This window comes from Garra rufa, chromosome 2 (assembly GCF_049309525.1).
Source record: "Garra rufa chromosome 2, GarRuf1.0, whole genome shotgun sequence".
NCBI classification, from domain to species: domain Eukaryota; kingdom Metazoa; phylum Chordata; class Actinopteri; order Cypriniformes; family Cyprinidae; genus Garra; species Garra rufa.
Window position 1 is genome coordinate 60,959,209 of NC_133362.1, and position 10,110 is coordinate 60,969,318.

At 36.6% G+C, this 10,110-nt stretch overlaps 1 pseudogene; it reads right to left on the reverse strand.

Annotated features, from left to right (window-relative positions):
* Positions 1–729: 729 nt before the first annotated feature.
* On the reverse strand, positions 730–7,953 carry LOC141325640 (uncharacterized; annotated as a pseudogene).
* Between the last annotated feature and the right edge of the window lie 2,157 nt (positions 7,954–10,110).

The window sequence follows — 10,110 nt, forward strand, 5'->3', positions numbered from 1 at the left end:
GATAAGCGTCTTCAGAACAGGGTAGAAAAGGCAAGATTCAAGATTTAATTTCTATAGGACCTTTCATGCAAACTCAACTTGGGGAGTGCAGGAAGTGCTTATGCATCAGACTGGATGCAGGAAGAGGATTTCCTATCATTCCTTGTTCACTTTGTGAAGCATACAAAGGTAAGTCCAAAAAGAAAGGTGTTGCTCATGCTTGACAACCACTCTTCCCACATCTCTGTGAGAGCTGTGGATTTTTGCAAAGGCCAGGGAATTGTACTACTTACATTCCCACCACATTGCAGCCTCTCCTCCTTACTTGCCACCCGGGTCCTCTCCAGCTCACCTGCCACCCGGCTCCTCTCCTCCTTACTTGCCGCCTTTTTTATTTTTCCTCAGAAATTAACTTTCTCAATTATACATTTGAAGTAATAGTAGTTTAAATGTGATTTTTTTTTATCTCTGCCTCGGTTCCCAGACCCTCGGCCCTGATTATCCTCAGTGTCGCCCAGGATCTTCGGCTCTCCGTCTCCATCGCCACTTGCTCAGCCTCTGTCAAGCGACCCCCTGGAGTCGTCAGCCCTTCCTCCACCATGGCTCCTCTATCTGTCGGCTCTGCCAGGGGCTACAATCATGGTTGCGACCTGGCTCCTCTCTCCGTCTGATCCACCTTGGACCCTTCTGTCGGATCCGGCCTGGACTCTGTACATCATCCCCTGCCGAATAGACTTTGTTTCCCAGCCCTCTCCATTCTTTTGTTCTTCCTACCAGTCCACTTTTTTCTTCATTCCTTGTCTACGGCAAGTTGCGCCTTCCGGGAGGGGGGGATAATGTTACACCCCCATCATTCTCTCTGTCTTGATTTCTCCCATATACCCATATTTGGTTTTCCTGTCATATAGTTATTCCCATCATCTTTCTTTGTCTGGTTAACCTGTCTTTATTCCTGTCTGTGGATTATTAGTAAAGACGTTGCTTTTGACTCAAGGGGTAAGGTCTTCAGCCTTTAGCCAAAAAAGTTAAATTGCTAATGCTGCTGCTTCGGCAGTATGCAGGGAAGGAGACCAGAGGCTGTTTAGTTTGATTAAATGTCAACAGAGGTGATGGACTCATTATGCTAAATAAACAGCTTTTGTCGGGAAACAGCTCATCATTTAATAAATAGAATCAAAAACCAGAGCTCTGGACAAAACCGACTGAAGCCAAACGAAACAATATTACTACTGCACAACCATCCCCATTGGATTTAAATATTGCGCTTTCCAAAACAGCACAGGTGAGTAACAAGAAGCAATGGGCCAACCCACATTGTACAGTGGCCCACAGGGAAAACACATCGGTTGTTGTATCTACTTTTATAATGATACAGTACAGTCTGCAGTCTCTAGTCTCATATATTGCCTGTGGTTCATGTTTTCTAACACCAGTCAGCAGTAATGATCATAATTTCACTGTATGCAAAAAAATACAAAGACAATAAAGGCTTTTAACTCAATTCCATTGATATTATTTAGATATTTCGAACAAAACCTAAAACATCATGGCTTTCAACTATTAAAGCTAAAATATTTTTTTCTTATGCAAATACAATCAGTTGACCGCAATGTTGTTAATAAAATATGAAATGTAAAGATAATGTATTAATAAAAAAGTAACATTTAATAATGACTCAAGCAAAATGATCATTACCGAAAGTAAAAGAGAAACTAATGAGACTGATCTCTCTCCTACTAATTTACAAGTAGGGATGGGTATACATATACATGCCAGACCAGTATGTGTAAATCTGCCAGAGATACACACAAGATTGAAAAAAAAAAAAGATTGTTTCTGCATGACTGTGTATAGCAGATGACGAATAAAACGCTTCCCACATGCAGTTAAATGATACGGTTATTGTCCAGTGTGGATCCAAATGTACTGACTGATGAAATGTCTTGTTGCAGTGTGAACACTAAAGTTTTCTCTCCAGTGTGGTTCATCTCATGTGTTTTTAGATATGATGACTGGTTATATTTCTTGTTGCAGTGTGAGCATTTATAAGGTTTCTCTCCAGTGTGAATCCTCTCATGTATTTTCAGATATGATGACTGGTTAAAACTTTTGTTGCAGTGTGAACACTTATAAGGTTTCTCTGTGGTTCATCTCATGTATTTTCAGGTCTCCTGTCTGACTAAATCGCTTGTTGCAGTGTGAGCATTCATAAGATTTCTCTCCAGTGTGGATCCTCTCATGTATTTTCAGATATGATGACTGGTTAAAACTTTTGTTGCAGTGTGAACACTTATAAGGTTTCTCTCCAGTGTGGATCCTCTCATGCCTTTTCAAATGTTCTGACTGACTAAATCTCTTGTTGCAGTTTGAACACTTAAAAGGTTTCTCTCCAGTGTGGATCCTCTCATGTGTTTTCAGGTCTCCTGATTGACTAAATCGCCTGTTGCAGTGTGAGCATTCATAAGATTTCTCTCCAGTGTGGATCCTCTCATGTATTTTTAGATATGATGAGTGGTTAAATCTCTTGTTGCACTGTGAACACTCATAAGGTTTCTCTCCAGTGTGGTTCATCTCATGTATTTTTAGATATGATGACTGGTTAAATTTCTTGTTGCAGTGTGAGCATTTATAAGGTTTCTCTCCAGTGTGAATCCTCTCATGTATTTTCAGATATGATGACTGGTTAAAACTTTTGTTGCAGTGTGAACACTTATAAGGTTTCTCTCCAGTGTGGATCCTCTCATGCCTTTTCAAATGTACTGACTGACTAAATCTCTTGTTGCAGTTTGAACACTTAAAAGGTTTCTCTCCAGTGTGGATCCTCTCATGTGTTTTCAGGTCTCCTGACCGACTAAATCTCTTGTTGCAGTGTGAGCATTCATAAGATTTCTCTCTAGTGTGGATCCTTTTATGCAGTTTTAAATAAGTTACTGAAATAGAAATCTTTTCACACTTTGAACACATGCATTCTCTCACACCAGTATTTATATTCTCATATACTTTCAAACTTTGTAGATGGCAAAATCTCTTTCCACACAAATGGCATGAATGTGGCTTCACCTCTGTATGAACTTTCAAGTGATACCTCAGACCTGAAGCTGCTAAATACACTTTACCACACTGATCACATGTGTGCTGCTTCTCTCTAGTGTGGATGTTCATGTGCTCCTTAAGGTTTGATGAGCTTGAAAAACTCTTCCCACATTGATCACAAGTGAATGGTTTCTCTCCAGTATGAGTTTTCATGTGACGCTCAAGATCTGTTTTTCTTGTGAAACTCTGTCCACACCGAGTACAGGTGCAACATTTCTTTAAATCTTTCTGTTTGACTTGAGAGCAACTCAAAGGTTTTCCTGTTTTGAAATGATTTTTCTCCTCAACTTGACTTGATTCTTCATTCTCCTCTTTTTCTTTAATCAACTCTGAAATTAAAATAAAATGATTAATATTTAGGAACTTGTTATAAGCTGAAAAACATGAACAAACTAACATTTGACAGCAGTGCCAATGGCGCCAGAAGCAGATTTGGTCGAGCTGGTGTGTGGGATATCAAAAATAATGATCATTTAAAGTAGATATCGACCGATTAGGATTTTTCTATAAACGATGCCGATGTTTAGAGGTCAGCGTCAGTCGATTGCCGATATGTGCTACCGATTTTTTGGCCGACTTTTAGGGTCGATATCTTAAAGTTCTCCCCTTTATTTGCATGCTAAAATGTCACACTAATAATAAGTGGATGCACAACATCTCTAAACTTAACATCATGAACACTGACTTGAACCATCTCTCAGATCTTAAGTTTTGTGCACTGCACAGTATTAACATAATATTTAACCAAAGTTAACCAAACTGACTAAGTATTAAATATATAAAACAGATAATATAAAAAAGTAACTAAACTAAAAGTTTTAGAGCTGAGATTAATGTTTTAAATATAAAATTAAGGCTATAAAGTGGGTCGGTGCTTCCGACTGACGGCCTGTAAGTACATTAGGGCTGCAACTAACGATTATTTTAATAATCGATTAATCTGTCGATTATTTTTTCGATTAATCGATGAATCGGATAAAAAAAAAACAAGGGATTTACAACCCTTTATTCAAAAACAGAACTAAAATCTTTAGAAAGTGCACGAACATGTTGCTCCTTGAACTGTTATAATAATAATAATAAAATAAAAATGGACTAACAAAAAACATACACATGTATGCTTTACATCTGCCAAATATATAGACTAAATAAACTAAAATTACTATCCGTCAAGACAGCGGCTTGGTGTACATGCTGCATTTCGCATCAAGAAGCCTCTCAAATTAAATTCCTCAGTGCGCATTAAAAAAGTCATGTGACTTTGCACGCTGGAACGGGACAACTTGACTAACTTTCTGCTATTCATTCTGCCATGGCGGTGTTTAGTGTCCTGCCATCAGCAGCGACCAGCTGGAAGAGTTCCGCATTCAAATGCACGCAAAACTGGCCTCAAAGCCCCAGCAAAAGTAATTACCATGAATGTGTCAAGGCAAAAATTAAGAAAATATTCAAATTACTTATTAATAAACTAGTATTTTCTGATTCAGTGTTGCAAAGATGAAATTGACGATCCTGCCATCTGCTCATTAATGCCTAATGCATCTTTATGGATTAGCTAATGAAAGAGTTTTGTTTTCGATTTTAATTATTTCGTTTTATAGTAAAATAATAATTTAAAGCTTTCTATAGATATTGTGTTTGTGAGGCAATTACCTGGGTTTCGGTTAATTATTGTGAAGCGCTCCTGTTTAAACCAAAGATATCAAGCGTATTCTGTTTGTTTTCTTTAAGAGCACATTTTGTTGATACTGTTAGTACACACAAACTAAGGTAGACCCTACAGTTCCGGCCCGGGTGGTAAATTACTCTTACCTTTATGAGCAAAAAAGAAATTCCACATTGCACTGGCGTCTCCATGTCCTGCAAAGCGCGCTTCTGTCCGCACAAACTTTGGATTAATATTGATTGAATGATTAAACTAATATTGTGATATGTTTTAAGTTTTTTATATCAATGGATTTTAATTTAAATCGCGATGAATTAAGCAGGCTTTTGATCTGTCTGCCGCTGTTTGCTAGGTATAACTTCAAAAAACAAAAACTTGAATTTTACAAACAAAAAGTGTTCCAAATATATCTCTAAATTAACTTTATAAATTAAAGGAACGAAAATAAATGTAATCACTTTGCTATTAAAATCAGCAGCTGTGTAATGAGGAAGAGAAAGAGAAAAAAAGACAGTCGGACTGGAAATTCAGTCGGCCAAAAATTGATGAGCTGTCGGACATTTTTACAAGGAATGTTTGTTTAATAGCCTATTTAATACTCTTTGGCTACTTTCTTAATTAAATATATTATTTCTTTGATTTATTTTAGCGTTTTTAGGCTGCTTGTTAGCTGACTGAAGTGTAGGCTATATATAAAAAAACAACGTGCCACCGTCACAGCCCTATTCAAAACTGAGACGATTTCACCTCAGCAGAGCTCCTCTTTCTCCTTATACGGTTGTGGTATGTTTTCGACACATTATACAGACAGACAGTGTTACAAAAACTATAGAAGTAGTTTTCTCCATCTCCACTATCCAACGACCCGTACAGCAGCTGTTTTGCGATCGAGCATTGGCTGCTGTGAAAGTACGCTAGCCAAAGTAGGCTTAAATATCAAACATGTTTGATATAAATCGGGGCAGCATATATATACATAATGTAGAAACGGTGCTTTATGCTCAAATGTTTCAGTTTTGCGCACAAGTTAAATTCGCATTTTTTGGATGGAAACACAGCTTATGAGGTGCCGAACTCTGCTGGCATCAGTGCGGGAGAGAGACCGAATGTGTCCACTCCGCTCTGCGCTCAATTTTTTTTAAAAATATATATAATAACAACCAAATGTCTCTGCGTCGCGCGACACAACGAATCGATTATGAAATTCGTTGCCAACGCTTTTAGTAATCGATTTTTATCGATTTTATCGATTCGTTGTTGCAGCCCTAAAGTACATTAAAGAATTCAGTACTGACTATTGAATGCGACTTTTGAGCAGTGTAGGGTAGTGCTTGTTTCACGTTCTACGTTTGCAAATGCAGACAGGCTGTTATGTTTACACGCCGTGACAAAATGCATAAAAAGACAGTATGAGTCATTATAATCAATCATCAAAATCAAGAATCAATATAAACAATAATGTATGCATCAAATGCCTAATTTATAATGGGTTTTATCATTTCTGTCTCGATGCACCAAGAAATGGCATCACAACATGGTTAGGGGTGTTACATTTCCAACACACACTTGAGGTTTTCGGCCAATCACAAACCACGGATAGCTGGCCAATCAGAGAAACACCTCGTTTAAACTGGATTATTTTAGAGCTTTAAAGAGCTGTAAAAAGTTGTATGAAATACTTAAAAGTCATTGAAAAGTTCTTGAATTTCCCTCCCAAAATGTTGTACAAACCCTGAAACTAATGATGTAATAGCACTGGAGTATTTCTGCCGCATTATCACGACTTTAGTTAACACTACTGTTTCTGTATCAGCCTTGTTTGATCAGTTAAAAACATAATTCACTTTCTGTGAAGCCTGCATTTATAATACTTTATAAGAGTATTCTTGAGGAATTATAATGAATTAATGATGCATTATAAAAATCTTATAGTATGTTGTATCATCTCGTATCATCATGTTTCAGATGAATGTGTAACATGACACATTTGTATTATCAGTTTGATTATTTTGATTGGACCCTTTAGACAGCTTTTGATAAGTAACTCTGCAACTGCATGACAGCTAGCAGTAATTATTATTACTATTAGTACTAATAATAATTATAATAATAAAGGAGTGTTAGTTGACATGTAGTTGGAAAGTTGCTTATAGTTAATAGACCAGGGGACCATCAAAATAAAACTGTAAAATATAATGTAAAAAATACATGTGATATGATATAATACACTATAAATTACGTAGATTTAATGTGCCGTCCATTGTGTCTTATAAATAATCACAATCTTAGGTTAGAACCACAAATACTCAAATATTATAATGTATTAAAATTGTTGATTATTCATGAGATGATATAACTTAGGTTTTTTTTATATAATGCATTATGTGTTCATTATAATGCTTTAAAAATACCATTGTAATGTATTATGAATGGGGCTTCATCGAAACTGTTACTGCCCCCATATATACTTTTCAACAAACTGATCCGCTTTAAAGATTGTTTCTATCACAGTTAACTAAATCTAGCTAAAATAAAGCTTATTATGAAGTATTATGAAAGCCTGATGTACCACAAACTAAAGATGAATGAAGATAAAACACCAACCTCCATGTTCCTCCTGTTTTATTCTCAAAGCTTCTGGTTCCTCCTGATTTATTTTCAAAGGTTCTGATTCCTGCTGTTTTATTTTCAAAGGTTCTGATTCCTCCTGTTTTATTCTCAAAGGTTCTGGTTCGTCTTGATTTACTCTCAAAGGTTCTGGTTCCTCCTGTTTTATTCTAAAATGTTCTGGTTCCACAAGTTTTATTCTCAAAAGTTCTGGTTCCTCATGTTTTATTTTCAAAGGCACTGGTTCCTCCTGATTTATTCTAAAATGTTCTGGTTCCACAAGTTTTATTTTCAAAAGTTCTGGTTCCTCATGTTTTATTTTCAAAGGCTCTGGCTCCTCCTGTTTTATTCTAAAAGGTTCTGGTTCCTCTTGTTTTATTCTCCAGGTTTCTAGTTCACTCGTGTTCTCCTCACTCTCCACTTTAATAAGCATCTTCACAGCAGCAGATCTCAGTTCAGCTCATACTTCTCCAGATATTCCTGCTTGCTTCAAAACCTAGTCACAGATATAAGGATTAAAGGTATTTACTGATCTGATTCAAAACTGTACTTTTCTGTTTACAGACACTACATTTGTCACAGATTGTACTAAAACAGAATCACTACAAAACAACAGAGAGCACAGCGAATCTAATCTTCTTGCTCTTAGGTTTAATGGTGTTTGTCAAACAGAAGTTAGTGTCTTAGTGCCACCCGCTGGACTGGAGTGAGAAGCGCCGAAAGGAGGAAAATAATGCGGGTGAAATGACTTTGTTATAAGGTGCGCTGTTGTTTTTCTTTAAAAAGCCGATCTGCACAAAAAAATGAAAAAGACTTAAAGTTATAGACTCGCATCATGGTATTGAGCATCAACAGTCTTTGAAAGTGAATATAAGAGGAGAAAAACACACTGACCTGATTAAGATATTTCACATAAAATAGTCCACAAGAGAAAATTATAGTTGAATTTATAAAAAAATAAATAACTCCGTTGAAAAGTTCCACTTGATTCCTAACACTGTTCTTCACTGAATGTTCCCATACGATAAAAAAATAAATTTTAAAATGTACTTTGAAATATATTTCAAAATATACAAAAATTGGCCAAAAATATATTTACATAAATATATTTTCTACAAATAAATTTTTTGGCCATTTTTTGTATATTTTTGAGAAAAAACCAGCTAAAACCAGCCTAGGCTGGTTGGCTGGTCTTAGCTGGTTTAAGCTGGAAATGGCTGGTTTTAGCTGGTCTCCCAGCCTGGCCAGGCTGGTCAGGCTGGTTTTAGCTGGTGGTTTCCCAGCCTGACCAGCTAAGACCAGCCTGGCCAGGCTGGAAAAATGGCCAAAACCCCTCTAAAAACCAGCTTGCCTCCCAGCTATGACCAGCTAAAACCAGGCTGGTTGACCAGCTAAAACCAGCCAACCAGCCTAGGCTGGTTTTAGCTGGTTTTTTCACCAGGGATATGTTTTTAAAAATATATTTTAAAATCATAAAAAAAAATATTTTGCCCTCCATATATTTCAGTCCAAAAAAATACATTCACATCTAACATTTTTTTAAGAAACTCTTTATTTGATGTCTAAAACATGTACAGCTTTCAAGCAGTCTCAGTTCCCCCATCTTAGAATTCACTCCAATCCCCAAAGCCTTCTTGAACACATTGGAAAACCAGTTCACTGCCTCTGTAACAGACAAAAATCACAGCTATATTTTAAAGGGGTGGTCCATCACATATCCACATCGAAACAAATCAACGCACACATCAGTAATGGCAAATAGAAGCTCAAGCAAGCTTGCTTGATGTATGAGGACCAATGGGGTTCATTCCTTGCTATTACACATCATGTTTGAGCTTCCATAAAAAACTAAGTTTGTTTTGCACATCAAGCAAGTATGGTTAAGCTTCTGTTTGTTTGCTGAACAAAGTTTATGTTATAGGTAAATTAAATCTGCTCACAATACAAAGTGATTGAGTCTCTTCTGAAAATTAGGTCTAAACTGCTTGATGAATATGAATTCGCTTTATTATATCTTTATAAACTTTCTGCAACATCAGTGTGGTAGCTGTGTAGACTTTCAGTGGAGAGACAGAAATCTCTCAGATTTCGTTAAAATATCTTCTTTTGTGATTTAAAACAAATGAAGTTCTTGCTGGTATTTTTGTAGTAAATTTTACTTTCAACAACTCTGCGTCCGAAACCAAATACTTATCTCATATGTAGGGATGCAAGAAGACTACTTTTTGCAGAACGTGTCCGATACTTGTATTTTTTATTTCACTTACTATATAAAGCTGTCATGGTTTTCTTGTCAAGCGCAGTCCTTCACTTGGCACCACGGTCAGTTTTGCTCTGTCCTCCTGCAAAAGACAACACAATACATGAACATTTGAATACAGTACAGTGGATATGCAACAGTCTTCTGACTAGTTTTAGATTTCCAAAAGGTTTTGTTCATCTTAACATTAGGATTAAAAAATATATGCTATTGAGAGAGATTTTTATTGGTATCTTTTGGACAGTAAAACCAAAGAAAGAGAAGTAGAATTAGCCATTTTAAAATACTTTATTTGACATATCAAACAATTTGACCTGATCTTCAAAACTGTTTACCTTTCATTCAATTGCTGTGGATCAGCACCTCCAGTGAAAAAAGGGCCATTAAAAGAACACTTGCTGTTGAAGTGGCTGTTTGGGCCTGCAGGGCTGAAGTCCACTGATGATTTTTATTCCCGTGCTATGTGCTAACTCCACCTGCAGTTGTGCTCACAAAAAACGAGATT